Source organism: Alosa pseudoharengus, unplaced genomic scaffold (assembly GCF_046254945.1).
Source record: "Alosa pseudoharengus isolate Yale_2024_CS ecotype anadromous, Long Island Sound unplaced genomic scaffold, YU_APseudo_1.1 YU_APseudo_1.1_scf_6, whole genome shotgun sequence".
Lineage (NCBI taxonomy): Eukaryota > Metazoa > Chordata > Actinopteri > Clupeiformes > Clupeidae > Alosa > Alosa pseudoharengus.
This window is the reverse complement of record NW_027468848.1, coordinates 26,799,444-26,817,047: the sequence shown is the minus strand read 5'-3', so window position 1 is coordinate 26,817,047 and position 17,604 is coordinate 26,799,444.

The window sequence follows — 17,604 nt, the reverse complement described above, 5'->3', positions numbered from 1 at the left end:
TCTTCTGCTCTGCTGCCTCTATATGAATACACCTTTTGTTATTCATTCGTGCTGCTTAAGCAGAAAAAAGATTCCACAGCATCTGATATAGTTTGCACAAAAGCCATCTCACATGCTAAAGCATGGAATCAATATTTGTCAGGTCCCAAGTAAAAATCCTGAGGATATTACTTTTAGATGGAATAGATAGCAGTTTGGCTCAAGGACTAAGAGAGAGCAGAGCATAGAGGAGAAATGTGTGCTTCACAGGCCAGAGTCGAAATTCTTGGACTGCTTTCAAATTGGCAGATGCTTCACATCAGCACTAATATTTGTGAGCAGCTTGTACTCTTATAAGGCAAATTTGCTCTCTATTTTACAACTATTCCATCAAAACTTGAATGGTTTTAGTTCTGTGGCATTAGAAATATACTTTATATTTATTCAATCACATTGTTGTTTCCTCTCAAATTAGTAATAAACACTGTTTACATAATAGTTACACATTTCCCTTCAGGATATGAATACAAATAGGAAGATAAATGGCCTGCAGAAGTAGATATCTTAACTCATTGGTGTCAATGGCCCTCTGTTCATAATTTGCTTTGACCCCGATCTGTATTAACTTCTTGCTGTTCCATGCAACTAATGCAATCATCCCTCACTGATTATTTTCCATTGCTGAATTAGGATGAAACAAAAAGCAAAACAGGAATGCTGAGTAATGGCTGGCCATGCCAAAGTCAATGTAACATTGTCTATTTTGGAAAGTCAGTCACCAGTCACCTACACAACTACTGTGTTGCCAAATACTGTAGACCTGTGTAAATATTTAAGTAATATCCTTGGGCTGATTTATTTGTTAAGAGAGTGTATTAAACTTGTCAGGGTTTGTTGACTTAGCTTGATCTGATGACAGTTTCTGAAATGTGTATGCAAACATTACTATACATACATTCAGATGTGCTTTGGATGGGCAAAGTGTAATTCATGTTTGATACAGGTAGTCCAATGGAGTCCTTTCACCATCCAGATATGAGTGTATGCTATAAACATCCTCCATGGAAGATCATGGGGATGTGGCAGTAGAGATGTACTGACCTTGATGTATTTATACAGAAAATAAAAAATCATTCATCTGTCCATGTTAATCAAAGTGGGATTGCTTAATCTGGCAATACACAAATCTTAAAAACTCCAAAGAATCTCCACTGACCAATATCTCAGCAGGCAAGGAATATTTCAAATTATTGCAAGAGCTCAGAGGATATTGAATATTATTAGAGTATAATATGTATAATATCATAGTATCATAGTCCTGGGGATGTCTCTGCCTATATTTGTTTCAATGTTTCAATAATATATCTTTGTTATGGTATTGGTCTTGGTACCAGTCAGAAAGCATGGGGTAAGTCTACAGCACAGGAGAAGAGACAGGTGCTAACCAGCAAGAGCAAGCTAGACATTTAACAGCGGTTTCTCAAGAAAAACAAGGAAAATGGATAATCTGACGTTAAAATGGGTATTGAGAGGAGAGCTATGGGTCATTGATGCTAACCACAATAAATTCATTGTAGGAACCACTCATCAGATTAGGTAGAATACTCAACAAATCAGGTTCTAAAATCACTGGCGTATTTCCGTGAGAACAAGAGAGTTGAGGTTATCTCTTTGCCGGCAAATGACAGGGACAGTTGAATTTTGTTTGTGTTTTGTTTGTGTTTTGTGAGGCAAATACAAGCAATGCAGGAAGATGGGGCAAAGCACGGGACTGGAAGCTCCTGGTGGATGTCGCAAGGCAACCCAAGTACAATAGTGTATTGTTGTATAAGTATATATACTCTTTTGATCCCGTGAGGGAAATTTGGTCTCTGCATTTATCCCAATCCGTGAATTAGTGAAACACACTCAGCACACACTAATCCTGGCGCAGTGAGCTGCCTGCAACAAGAGCGCCGCTCGGGGAGCAGTGAGGGGTTAGGTGCCTTGCTCAAGGGCACTTCAGCCGTGCCTACTGGTCGGGGTTCAAACCGGCAACCCTCCGGTCACAAGTCCGAAGCCCTAACCAGTAGGCCACGGCTGCCCCTTGTGACTGCTTTGAGACCAGACATGGTGTTGTGTGGGGGTGTGTGAGCAGATCATCTACTTTACTAAGTTAAGTATTCCCTTTGAAGATGTGATGAAGGAAGTCTTAAAGGAAGAAGTCCAAATATACAGAACTGGTAGCAGAAGTGAGTGGACGCGGCTGGCAAGCACACACAAGACCAGTGGAGATAGGTCTTAGAGGCTTTGTAGCAAAGTCAGCCACAACACAAAGGAGCTGTTAAAGAGTTATCTGAGGCTGCTGAAAAGGCAAGCCAATGGCTATGGCTAAGACGCACACAGACTACTTGGGTTCATGTTGTAACCTGAATTGACTGAGATTTTGAAATCCTGTCGCTGTGTTTCTGGAGTGCTAGTTGTTGGTGCCTGCATGAAGCACTTACGTTTTGGATGGTTATGTTGCTGATCGGATCATAAATGGCAACAGCAATGAAGAGGTTTGACTGAAGAATTTGTTGGTATTTGTTGGTGTCTGCATTAAGGTTTTGTCTGGTTATGCAACAAAGAAGAATGACTTTAAAAAGTTTTGGGAGAGAAATGAGTATGGAGGGGGGTGGGTCTGGGACGCCAGACACTACTGTTCTTCAGCGAAACACTGATGAAAGAAGGTGTCTGCTTCTTGGATAATCCAGTGAAATGCTCCGTTGGTGGTGATGTTTTTTTTTAGTACAAAGGTTGCATTGTTAGACATTTTGTTTTTATTGCTTTGGTTCTTTGGTTGGTACAGGCTACTGCCAGTGCATGTGGTTCCTGGAAGGAGGGTTGTTACAGATCCTGGGTACAACATGTGGCATGTTTGGCATTGTCGTTGTATCCTGCTTCATGTTGTGTAATGTTAAATAGGCTTGGTTGTTGATTGGCAGCTGTGGGAAATCCTTTATCTACAGCTCTAGGAACACCTCTCCTGTGTATCTGAAAAATACATTGATGCAAATGTACGAGGAGCTATTTCAGGTTTTGTGTCATGTGCTTTAGCATCTAAAGATTTACAAACAAGGCAAACAGATCACACGTCTAACAAGGCAACTGTCATATTCTCATATTTAATTAATTAAATGATCTGTTATATTTTTATAGCATACTCAGCAGACACAGTCCAAGAATGTAAGTTAAATTTATCAATTTTGTGTTTACTTTTCAGCTGCATTATTTGTTTACAATATTTTCATACTGAATCATGCCACAATGTTTGTTTTCTATTTCCAGACCCAGGACTGTATATAGACATTTTTACTGCACACCCTGACCACCGAATCCACTAAATTTCACAAAAAAGTGTACCTGATTAAAATCCCTGTGTGAAATTCTGCATTACATTCATTCTAAAACTACATTTAACCAACATATTTCAGATTTCCACATCTTATGCAGCTCATATTTACCCTGGAAATCCAGAGTTATCGCGAGAGCACAATGGAATTGTCTCTGCGAGACACTCTGGCAATGAGCAATGATGCACGTTGCTTTTACCCCACATTCCTGGGAACCAGCTAAACGGAGACAGTTTTCTGTGAATATCTCGAGAACCGTAGGGCCTAGGAGGACCACCTTTTTTTTTATGTTGGTCTTAAGGGGCCATGTCAACCCATCCCATTACCACTTTTTTCATGTATAGCGCCACCTAGTTAAAAATTAAAAAGCAAACAATTAGGTGTTTTCATCACAATATCTCTGGCTGACATGGTCAAAACTGCACGAAATTGAATGTGTAGGATCATTATGACACCCTCCGAATGCATGCCAAGTTTCGTGAACTTTCGTTCATGGGGGGCCTTACAATAAAATAATTTATGTGTACATTTAGTGACCGTACACCAAGAGTTTTCTGTGAGCACACACAGGCACATACACAGGCACACACACGCACACACACACACACACACACACACACACACACACACACACACACACACACACACACACACACACACACAAACACACACATAAACATAAACATGTACACGCAGACATGCACACAATTCAAGAATTATGAACAGGCAAGATGGGGGTGGGGTTGTATAAAATGAATTTTACATGTGAAATCTATGAACTAATCATGTTTTGGTACTTGTTGTCTAGCAGATACCAGTGAGAATTGAGAGTGCATAATGCAATTTAGTGAGACAGTTAGAATCATATATGCCTTTCAGCGTGATTTATTTTTGTGGAAAAAATGTGCTGGACTGGGCGGCGGTCATATTTTGTACCGCTCTGCGGTACATCTAGTTATGAATAAAAAGGTCTTGGTCAGGTTTTATTCGGTCGGTTATTAAGGTCATAATAAGGAGGTTGGGGCACAGACTGAGGTGGGAAAAGCTGACTTTTTTCCTTGACCCAAGGAGGGATGGACCGTGTAGCCGTTGTAGAGCTCCACAGTCTGGGTTATTCAAACACCTTAAATGCCATAATGCCCACCATAATAATTTACAACATGACATTTTCTTCAAGCTTGTGAAACCAGACGTGGGTGTTGGGTCAGGGGGTTGCCTTCCCTTAAATATGCCATAAACATTACATATCCTTTGAGAGTGTTTAGTGAGAAGGGAAAATTGAAATGGTAGTCTAACTGTGCTGACGTTAACCCTTGTTCCACTGACTGTGTGCCATGGGCGATGTTTATTTTGGGTGGTTTGCATTTTGGGTGGTTATATAGATAAAGATATATCCATTGATTTAACACAGGCTTTTGGTTGGGACACCTTAAAAGCAACTCTCCTATATTTTGTTCACTTAGACACTTCAAGCATTTTTGATTCCAACCAACAACCCTCAGCTGTAACACAGAACCTATAGAACCATAGAACCTGGTAGAACCTATGGATATGATCTGTACCAAAGCCCACACTCAACAACAAATTGAAGCCTCAGTCCTCCTTGACACAGTTGTTGGTTAGTGTCCTCTGTCATACGACCATAATGTGACCTCATTTCTCAGAAAGCAAACTTTGGCCAATGACCTCCCCCATGTGTGATGACCCATCCCAAGGGGCGTAATTTAAGTCAGTAAAATGGGGACAGGAGAAAGAAACAAGAGAGGATAGAGAGGCTATGTGTGTGTGTGTGTGTGTGTGTGTGTGTGTGTCTGTTGAGTGTGTGCGTGTTTGCACATAAGCGAGCATATATGTGTGTGTGTTTGGGTGTCTACACTAGAAAAGAGAGCTAGAGAGACCGAAATTGAGAGTGCATGTGTACAAGGTGAATGTGTGTGTGTGTGAGAGAGAGAGGGGGAGTGAGGGAGAGAGAGAGAGAGCTCCCCATCTCAGTCAGCCATTGTTGTAGCACCTGGCTGCAAGGCCCATTGGTGATTTATAATGCATCAGTAAGAGCTGCCACTGGGGCTTATGTATGAAGTAACTCAGACCTCCATTGTTTATTATTCTACCCACTATGTACTACATTGGCTAGTGCAAATTCACAGACGCACACTAACACAGTAACACACACACACACACGCACACCAGAGAGAGAGAGAGTTTGAGAGAGAGACTCACAAAATATCAATGCTTTTCATATTCATATTTTTTTATTCCAATTGGGAAGTTAAATATGATTCACTTCAAAGATTTATTTCCATCTCTTCAATTCCATCGAGTTTTAAAACATCTTGTCTTGTGTCAGCATAATACAGCTTTGCACACACACACACACACACACACACACACACACACACACACACAAAACCATGTCCCATGCACAGCTTTGCAAGTATGTGATCAAATCTTTCAAAGCAGCCGCCAGTGTGAGTGGCCTGTCTGTGCGGACAGTGAGAGAAACCCCAGAGAGAGGGCCTGATCATATTTCACCTCTCTCAATGGTGGATTGAACTCGTATTTGTCCAAGCCCATGGTGCACATAATGAGCTGCATAGTGTTTCTGGTATTCAGTCACCATCAGGTAATAGATCTGCTGTGTCAGCAAAACAGTGTGGCCCCTGTCTTGATATGTTTGCAAAACATAATCCATAATGTTAACAATAATAATAAAAAAAAATTTCTTTTAGGAATTTTTTTGAAAAGAAATTGTTGGTTAAAATGTGTCTGTTGAGGGAGTGTACGGGTTAAAATGGGCCCTAATGAAGAGAGATTTTTTTTAAAGTTATGCCCACATTTTCTTACACAGACAATGTGTCTTTGTGCTAGCCGGCAAGATTATGAGTAATACTATCTTTCCAAGTGCCTGTGGGTTTTGGGTAATGGACTTGAATCTGTTCGAGAGTAGGTGCAGGTTAAAAAACCAAAGGCGAATCTAATAAAACAAGTCAAAGTGCTTTTTGAAAGCTGTAAATCTCAAAAAAGAATAGGAATGTGATGTATTTTTGTTTAAAAGGGACACATGTTATAAAGTTTTTGTGTGTGCCAGAAACTAGGTGAAATATTCATTTCAGAACAACCCTACATCTCCCTCTGCAGGTAGCAATGCTTCTTCAGCACTGTCATGGTTCATTAAAGACAAATGCTGTTCGAACAAAGACTTTTTGTGTGTAATATCCCAGGATGAGGTGGCGACCACCGCTGAAATCATCAGGGAACGCTAACTCGGCTCGGCCTATTTATCTGTTTAAGGTAATTACGATTGGTGGAAATCGGTCTGCTTTTGCGGTTAAACCACAAGTGTTCCTCCAGATATCCTCATTGGAGGAGCTATTTTTCGCTTCCTCTCCCATTAAGATATATGTATGTATGTATGCATGTGTATCCCCCTTTGGCCCCAGCTCGCAGCACGGCGTTTACCCCGACTCCCATTCCGTTGTCTCCTCCATCTGGGAAGGGTGAGGTGAGATGCTGTTTGACATTTACACCGACACCAAGTCGGCCAGCTGGGAGCAGAGGGGCTTCTCATCTCTCAAACCTGAGTGTGTGGGATTCCAAGACTAACAACGCGTTCTCAGGCTCTCCATTCCCCCCCCCTCTGCCTCCGCTGCTCTGTCCCTGCGGGCAGGGTTGGCTCCCCGAGCAGCCGGCAATGCCAGCGCTTGTGCGCTTTGGCCCCGGCTAAATACGTAAAGGCCCTGCGCACATTCTTTAAATGCCATTCATCCCCCCCCCCCCCAAAAAAAAAATGTACAAAAAAAGAGACAGGGAAAAGATGGTGGTTAACTGAAACAGTCCAGCAAATGTGGTTTTGGAGCAAGGCCTGTGGTTTTGGAGAGAAATAGCATGAAATGAGGTGTGGAATGGTAACCTTGATACACCCTTCTCTAATCCTCCTTAAGTACTTTCTTCCTTCTCACAGACTTCCTCCTCTGTGAGAATAGCTTTACGGTCGTGTTAGCTGGGAAGGCTCAGTTGATTAATTGCTGAGAATGCACCAGCAAAATTATCACTGCCCTGGAAACCCTTGATCTCTGGCAGATCTGAGTGGGCAGTGTACAAGTCAAATATTTTGCTCCTTCTTGAGAGAAACACAATTTCAGAGCATTTTTAACATTGTCATAAAAGACACGGTTACATGAAGTGTGCCAATATATTTTAATATGTAGCAAAGTGTTGTGTAAGTTAAAGCGACTCTTCTGGATACTTTAGTGATTGAGGCAATATTCCACAGGAGGGCAGTGTCAGCCAGATGTTGATTGAAGCAGACGCGACATCCGTGCTTCGCCTGTTGGGGGGCTCCAGATAAAATGTTTTCATTGCCAGTTCCCCAAAAATAGCTGAAGATGGTGTTGAGTGCACCAACATCAATACCAATATCAAATATTATACAGAGACACTTAAGACTTAAATACTTTATATTAGCATTAAATCTTCATGTGTCAGGGACAATTTAAAAGTCTTTCTCTGGGTGTCCGTAGGCGTAGGCCTATTTACTGATCTGTTGAATCTTCTGAAGAATCACTCGCATTACTGAATTACTCCCATGTTGATTCCACTATAATAGATTACTCTCAGACTTCTCAGGTGTCAGTTAAAAATATATACAGGCAAAAAGACAAGGTTAAACTGAAAGACACTGTATACGTGGAATGTTAAATTCTCTACAGTTTCCCCCCAAAATCATGACATTATGCAGTATATTTTTTCCAAGAAGTGTAATTTCCATAATTGCTGTTTATTGGACAAAAATATTAATCTCAGACTGAAAAAAATACTCTTGACAAACCATTCATTATACGAGCTAATACATCATTGTTCAGCTACGGCACTCTTTTTACAATAAATAGTTTAGAGGTCTGCTGGGTACATTTCTGAGAGTGTTTCAACTCAGACCTCCCGGGTTGAATAGAGGTAAGGGGAGGATTACTTCTGTGCTCTTTGGCTCATCTTAGAGCAACAATGAGGTTTCTCTCTCTCTCTTTCTCTCTCTCTCTCCCTCTCTCTCATGTTAGAACAAATGCCACAGTAAGCTAACTCCTCATTGTCCAGCAGCTCTGCTGGACAGAGATAGGAGAGGAGGCCCAGGTGTGTCGGTCAGATGAGAAATGCAAATACCGAGCGGCTCACACGACCCCATTATCATCTCCTTTCAGGTGGGATATAGAAATATCCAGGCCTTCTCTTTCACTCTTTCTTGCTATATTTAACGCCTCAGCCAGGCAGCCACTTTAGATATCCACATTAAATTATTCACATTGTTTGGATTTCATTTCCTGTCCACAAGATGATTTTTTTTTTTTTTTTGGGGGGGGGGGGGGGTTGGGGTAGTAGGGGGTGCATGGATGGGTGGTCTGTCTCATGTGTGTCAGCCAGTGGATCTTGGCTCGTGCCCTGTGCTCTCATCATCTTTGCAAGCATATGGGACCTTTCAGCTGGGTGACCCCAATTTTACAGGACACTGCCCTAGCCTGCCACCAGCCTCTGCCTGGCGCCCAGCCACAGTAAACACCGCCCGAATGTCCGCTAATCGAATCATTTCCCCAGGTAAACTTGTTATGTCTCGCCACCCAGGGAGTAACATTACAATGACATCTCCAGGGACACGGGGACACTTTTAATTAACTTTCAGACGGCTGCCTACATCCTGTAGTGCTTTTTAGCCCTTTCTGTCACAAAGCCATCAATATACTTTTCTATTTAATACAGAATAACTGTGGACTGAACATAGTATCTACCAATGGCTTTTGGTAGGTCTAAATCATCTATCAGACTCTCTGTACCAAAACTGGACCGCTGGCAGTTTCAATGGCAGGTTTCCACTGCCAAGCTATGGGAGCAGACGTGAGATTACAACTTCATTCCAAATGCATAACTAAGCAGGTCTGTTAGTTCTTACTGAAATAATACTTTCAGATGTTGTGTCCTGTGCTGTTTCCCACCGCCACTGTGCCAATATTCTGGCCTACTCTCCGAGGTAGGCCTTTATGGTATGCTGTGATAAGCATGCCAGCATGCATATGCCCAAAGGCTGACTACACACGTGCAATGTAAAACTGGAGGGTAAGCTGGAATCGCATATATTACCATATTTATTAAGCTTCCTGCCAGCATTCTTTCAATGTGACAAAGGCAGCACTGCTACAGTGCCATTGTTGTGAAATTATTGCTCTATCACTTTGCATTGCACAGACACAAGCAGGTGAAGACAAATGCACTTTGCCAAGTCTTGTCACTTAACTGGAGATGCATTAAGCTCTAATTTAGCATGATAGGAGGTGGCTGACCAGCATGTATTTATAATCTTAGTCAGGTGGCATTTATGCTATTCCCATAGAGCAATCATAACTGCTTCATGCCAAGTCTGTCAGGACCATCCCATGCATGGTTGGATTATTTTGGTATATCATCATACAGCATCTTATGTAATGTTCATTGGATATGATATATAATTTCATGGATGTGAAATTTGTGACCTAAAATATTAACAATTTGGGTGTCTATAAACACCTCTACAAATAGACAAAACATATACATTCCTATACATTGAAGTAGTATACATTTACTTCTCTAAAGAATGCCCTACATCGTATGTGACCTATATTAGCCAGAACCAGTTATTTACCCAGACTTATGATAGCCGTTAACCTTTTAGTGGGGGATGCTTTCTACTGTGCCTGTGGGAATATATTTATCTTAAAGGACATTAAGATCACACAAAGAGAGAAGGCGAGCAGTACAGAACACAGCACTTTGCTTTCAATGAAGATGACACTAGTTGTATATGAAGAGTTCAGATGCAAAAGGTGTTAAACACCACCTCTGTCAAAAATTAGATATCGATGACGAGTGGATGCTCTCCACACATAGTATAGCCTATTGTTAATAAAATAATTTAGCTTCAAAACACGCTAAATACCAATCTCTTCCTGGTCTGAAATATCGATCTGTAGGCAGAAGCCTCTAAAAGCCTCTCTTTCTCAGTAAAAGCCTAATATGAGTCTGATACTGCTCCATTGGGATGTGATTATGAGGTGGCTTTTAACCGATACAGGGGGTGAATCCTGTAGGAAGAACACCCGAACCATCCTTCTTCTCCACAATTGCCTTAACATTGTTTTCTGGTCGTCTTTTAAAGTTATTGCACTGTTAATATCTTCTACAGAGTTACAACTGTTACAACAGACGCGATGGCAACGTTTTTGTTAAGGAAGATCTGGGATGAATGAAACACTTTGTAATTAAACGTCACATCGTACCATACTGAAAGCTAATATTTTGTCACTAGCAACCTACATCTGTCCTCTGTCAAACACAGTTGCATTTTCAGCTCTGAACAAAACCGTTCAGGAGTTCTTCTGGTACGTACCGCTCTGGTTCGGGCATTGCTCCACAACGGAACAAGTCCAGACCGAACTTCTGGACCTCAAATGTTGTGGGCAGGGCTAAGTTCGGCTGGCATCCAGGCTAGCAAAAGCCACTACGTTCCGAGAACCAATCAGAATGCAACATCAATTTATGTGACTTCAAGTAGTTTCAACAGGGTAGCGCACAGATTACTGCACTACCATAACTTGATACAAAAGTTACAGTAGCTGTGTCTCGACGTTGCTTGGCAACCATTCAGATGGTTCAGATTTCTTGGCGGAAGAATGATTATCTATTAATAAATCGTTACATTTCTCGTTGCTTTGCCTTTACTTACCTTTACTACTATTTATAACAACAGTTTTAGAAAAGCAATAAGCCACTCGAGTCCGTAGGTTACACTGATTCTACAACACCTAAGCTCCGCTAGCGCGTCGTGCCTAACAACACCCCTTAGCGGTTGTAGAATCAGTGTAACTTACGGCCTCTATCGGCTTATTGCTTAAATTGAATTCAATGAACACAGATATTCTTTAGAAAGTTCATTTCCCAACATTCCCGTCACACCGGTTTGACGGTACTCCTTTAAGGGTTGTTTAGAGATTATTTAGGGGGAGATCAAGACCTCCTGTGAAAAACAACTCAGTTTGTAGGTGCTATGGTAAGGACAAACTTTGTTCCATGTACGACACAAAGTGCAGCTTCTCAAAGTAGCCTGCAAATTCGCTGATGTGTTACAATAACATTAGCCTATGTTATGGATACGTCTTGGCTGGAACTTTTTTCCAGGAATGTCAATTTCATTTATTTGTTAGAAAAAGCAATGAATTGACTAAAGTGATATTTCTGAAGAAGAAAAAAATACATTTTATTCATTAACTACACACCTTATCGTTGCCTTTAAAATTAAATGACTGAACTTGAACATAGGGGCCTGATAAAAAAAAGCTAATTTAAAGGAAAAATGGTCAGATGGATTTTTAGAGGGTTTTGCATGTGAACTCTTCATATATCCTGTCAAACCATATATTTACATAGAATATATATGATAGCATCTACAAACTACATGACAAGTATGAGTGTATGCAAGCATTAAAACATTACTTGATGTGCCCTGACTTCCTGCATCCTTCCCCAATGTAATGAGAGGATACATTGTGCAATACTCATACAGCATTAATATGCATGTGATGTTGCTAGAATCCAGATAGCTGTTCTCAGTGCATGTCACTACATTACAACAGATCATGATACATTGTTCATCCTAATGCCTCAGTCCACCAATTCTTCCTACAGAGCAAGACAGCAAGTTTCCCTCCATAACAGTCTATTATTCATTACTTTATTATTATGTAAAATTACATTTTACGTGGTTGCCGGCATCAAGCTGCATGAAACCACTCAGTTTATGGTTTAGTGTCTGCAAGGTGTCCAAAAACTCATGCTTTCATCTCAAAAGAATGAATATAATTCAAAATCAATATATAATCCTCTGTTAACAGGCGGAAATGATTATACCATAATAACCATTAACATCTTCTAACTGAATGCATTTACTAATATACTATTTAATCTGTGTTTTTTATGAAAGTGTGTAAGGCAGAGCCAGTGCATGGACGCTCATCTGTTTCTACATATATGTGTGTGTGTGTGTGTTTGTTTGTCTGTCCTTCCATGGGTGTGCAATGTGTATGTACGGTGTGCGAGCGTCTGGGTTTATGCAAACACATGCCTTTAGATCTGTCACAACGCTGCAAATGACCTTGAGCTGGCCGTCAGCTGAGGCTAGATGAAAGGTGGAGCCTGGTGCGTGCATGTCTGCATCGAGGATGTGTGTGTGTGTGTGTGTGCTGTTCATGTCTGCATCGAGGATGTGTGTGTGTGTGTTTGTGCTGTTGGTGCGTGCATGTCTGCATCGAGGATGTGTGTGTGTGTATGTGTGTGCTGTTCAGTGGCTGTGAAGCACAACAGCAGGCTTAACTTTTAAGGCACATTTGCCTGGAGCCAGGGCTCCAGAGCATGTGGATCGGATTCATATTGCCATTTCATTTTCTTTCCAGATGTATAGGTCCTCCTGCCTTATGTACCGTTAGGAAACTAATTACGACATTCAAAGTAGGCCATGTAACATGTCCTTATAGCAACATATGCTGTGTGTATGCGACCATGGATGATCTGGTCGGTGATTTCCTTCTCCAGTGAAGTCCAACAAATTCGCATAATGCACAATTTGCATAGCTTACTGGTGAGTTTCCATACTATTAACCACAATTCAGCATCTCTTTATCTCAGAAAAAAAGCTTTTCCTTTTTATTTTTGTGCTGAATGTAGCCATCACATCACAATGATATATCAAGATGGTCTTTTCATGTGTTACATTGCATTGGATGACATAATATTTTCATATGATTATTATCCAACATGAATTCAAACAGTAGTATTTTTTAGTAATTGCTGCTACATTCCTTGATAGGGTTCTGGTGCAAAAGCCACTTCCCATAAATGTGAGGAGTGCATTTTACCCTCCGAGGTCATCATGGTCCTGGCACTTTGAAGCATCCCAGCTCGCAACAAAATGGGAACTGAATACACTGTAATGATATAATAAAATGCATGACTTTTGTCTGACCCCGATGTGGAGAAATGATAAGCGGAGGAGACATGAGGTTTGCTGTGCCCAGGACCGGGAGGGGGCTCTGGCTAGGGCCTATGCTCTACCAGGCTCTTAGTGGAGATGGCAGGGGCATTTCAGGACCCCATCCTACTCTGGCCCTCAGAGCTGAGCATTACGAGTGCTGCCTACTGACCTCAAACACAGAGTCCACATTTACATCTGGAGGAGCGGGGCTGGGTCTCACAAGGTCACAGCCAAGCTGTAGCTCACCCTGTCTCTCTCTCTTTCTCACAGCTGTTTTTGTGTGGAATGCTTCCTGTATGGGATATGTAAGAGTAATAGCATTCATTGGGCAATATTTCTTAACATAATGTACAACAATGCATGTAAGGCTCCTTAGGCTTACTGTCTATGATGTAATCGTGTCAATATAATACTAGTACATAGTTTTTGTTTATCGTCAATATGATCACAACGCCTTATGAGGAATAAATGAAAGGGATAACTAGCCTAGAAATCTAGATGCACCCTAGCGGCAGCAAATGTAATTTGCAGCAAGGGTTGTCTAGCAACTCTCCGTTGGCTTGCGAACTGGAAAAAAAATGAAACTTTGAAAAAATGAAAAAGCAGAGTTGCGACGGTTCCGCATGAATTCCCTGCTACTTGAAAACAAAAAAGATGGATGCTGCTGCTGGCGAACAGCACGACACGAGTTAAGCTTTTTTTTAACTTGGCAAAAGTTTGATCAACTAGCCAACTAGCTCCGCTGGTGGGAAAAAGCATGGGACTCATGAGTTGTAGCGCTACCCTATTGCGTGCAGAGGGAATTTGAAAAGACAACCGTTTATCCCGGCCCTCGGATTGAGCACCGCGAATGGTGAGAGATAAGAGGCTAAGAGATAACTACAGACGAGACAACAGTTGTGTGAAAAACAACTAGACTAGAATTGAAATGATTCTTAATCATAATGCCGTTTGGCATCCTGCATTATGTCTTTGTTAATGTGTGCTCTACAGCTGTGTGGCTTTATTATGACCGCTGTGCTAGCGAAGAGGAACACACACGCGCACACATGCACAGGCACGCACACATAAACATACACACACTCACACACACATAAACACACACACACACACACATAAAGACACACACACACACACACACACAGTACACATTAAAAAAATTGTGAATAAGCTTTATAGTCTACTGTCCTTGTCCTATGCAAGCATCCTTTGTTTATCCTTGAATTCAATGAAAGCCTGTCTAGAGGCCTTTTGCCTATCACCAGGTGTGAAATGTTAATGTTTGTAGAACAGTGAGGGGCCAGGCCTCTGAGAAACTTCCAAGGTAAGGGGGTAGTTTTAATTAAAAGACAATAGAAGCTGACCAGACCTGATGAAGGCCTAATCCTCATCCTCCTTTTCTATTGCATATTCAAACTGGGTTGGAACTAGAGGTCACTCCTTCTTTTGTTTGTAACATAAAGTTAGTATACACCTCTGTGTAGTTAGAGATACGGGTGAATCCTCTTGGTGAAACTTGTGGCTCTCCCTTGATGCACATCATTGTAAAGAATAAAGCCTGTTTCCTGATTGACCATTCATCCTGACTGAGTTTCAAGATTACTGGGGTACATGAAAATTGCCATCAACATGCACACACATCCATAGCACGCACACACATAAACACACACACGCACACATAAACACACACACACACAGTGAACACACACACACACACACACATTAATTTACATACACAGAAGTTGCAATAGTAGGGGATGGAGATGGAGACAAATTGACAAGCGTGATTTCTTTTTGCAGAGAATGTGCAGGACTATGTGACGGTCATATTTTGTACCGCTATGCGGTACATCTAGTTTTCACATGAAACAGTTTGTTTCTGTAGATTGTATTATTTACCCTATCAGTGATAATCATCATCATCAATATCATCATCAATCATCAATATATTTCATGTGGTAATTTCAAATATACAAAGTAGAGATGTTACTGTAAATCATACCTGTCAACAGCTTTGGAGATTTTTTTCCCGGGGGGGACAGTATTTGTACCGGATCAGTGTTTGCATATTCAACAATGCATTTCGGTCGTTGCTTTTACCTTACCAAGTTACCATTACCTTACGCATGCCAGTTATGTATCCACCAGCTGCCTGCCTGCAGCCTACTTCCAAAACTCCAAAGCTGCTTGCTGTCAGATTTGGTTCCGAGGACACAAGTTCAGTGTATCAACAACACTCAATAACAGTTTATGTGATGTGTTAATCAATTAAATTCCCAACAATTTCACAACAGCTAGTTCTGGAGTAGCCTAGGCCATTCAACTAGCCCGCTTGCTTACGAGACTCAGGCTGCGCAGTCGCCACCCGCTTCCTTATTTGGGTTTTGGGTTGCCAGGTTTTAACCTATGACAAAATGGTTGAAATTGAAAGTAAGTGATTGTGTATGTGTAGGGTGTATTTCATACACAATCTGGCAACCTGGGAGATGTCAGACTAATAGAAAAAAATTAATGGATCAATGATTTTAAAATGAAGTTTTAGGAGGGTGCCAGGAGATGACCTTGAGTGTTGACAGGTATGCTGTAAATTCCTAGCGCTGTAGGTGGGGGATTTCACACAGCAGCCAATTAACAACCAAGCCTACTGTCAAAAACAAAATCACTAACACATCAACCTTTGTGGTCAAAAAACACCACCAACAGAACAGCCTTCAAGAGCATTTCACTAGGGTTATCAAGCAGGCATCTTCATGGGTGTTTCATTGAAGTAGGCCCACGACACCACCAGAAGGCTCAACAGTGGTATCTGGCATCCCAGTGGTAGTCTTATGAAAGTGATAGTGGTATGAGCGACTGAGAAGACCATGGGCCCTGACCGCAGTATGCATAAGCCTGGAGTACTTGGAGAGTACTGTAAACCTAATAGCGGAAAAAAGGGTTGGATCAAACGATTGTGGTCAATGCACGACTATGCATAACACATTGCCATACCATTTATTTACATTGCATCTTTAGATTCAAGAAATTACGGTAGTACCTTTCACTGAATGTTTACATAATCATTTGTGCACAGTACTGTTTTTTTCTTCATTGCTTTAGCTGTATATTTTCTGTTGTCTATTTGATGTTTGCCACTATCTGGCAAAGAAAAGAAACAGATCATCAAAACAAAATGTGTCAAATAATCATTAAACATATATCTGGTCTGACTGAAATGTTTGTTGCAACTAAAGGGTTAACTATGTCCAAAATGTCTATGATGAAAGGTGCGCTCAAAGCAGCGCTGATTCAATGTTGCTTCAAACAGGAAAGAGTTTGGGGGGAAAAAAAGTTTTGTTGTAGGTGGGTTTTACAGTTTTTCCTCAATTGTTTACACACAAAAACTGGTGCTTGAGACACAATGACCACGAAATGTAACTTATGCATCAACCCCCTGAACCAATTCTGCTAAATAGCACAATTCCTAGCTGCTTTACACTCAAATTGCAGTTTTCTCTTGTTTTCAACACTGCCATTCAAATTCTAAAGTTAATTGCCCTACTATGCACACTGACTTATCACATGGGCAAACACCTGTCACACAGTTTTACAATTAACAATCAGAGCTTTAGCATAATGCTTGTCATGTAGTGGTGGGTCGGTCGCGAACGAACCAGTTCGTTCGAACGGGTCTTTAAAATGAACGACCTGAACTGATTCGCCTTTCCAGTTCTTGTTCGTTCTTTCGTTCGTCGCTAAATTACACTGACCTAGTGCTGCTGTGAATGCCTTTCTAGGACGAGAGCCAAACCAATCATATGCTGTTGTCTGTATTGTTTCTAAAACGTTCTCATCGAATTAGCCAATGAGCGGCATGAAAGCATAGCAACCGTTTCCATGAAAAAAAAAACAAATGGGCTAGTGAGACTAGTGGGAGACTAGTGTCTAATGGTAAATGCATGCTGTCTTTGCATTTTCTGTGTCATGCCAGGTTAATAAATGTCTCTTCAATCTGTTTATTCGTTCGTTCTCACGCCAAGACCCCCCACCTGTTTCACTTCGGTCTGTCGTTCTCGTTCAGTCAGTCTCGTTCTTGGCTAGAAGCAGAGTGATTATGGCTCTGTAGCCTATAGGCAAAATGGGGACCTGTTCATCAATATAACCTTTCTGCCAAGCCTACATGTTTGTCGGCATACTGGGTCTTTGTTCCTTTATGAATGAACACAT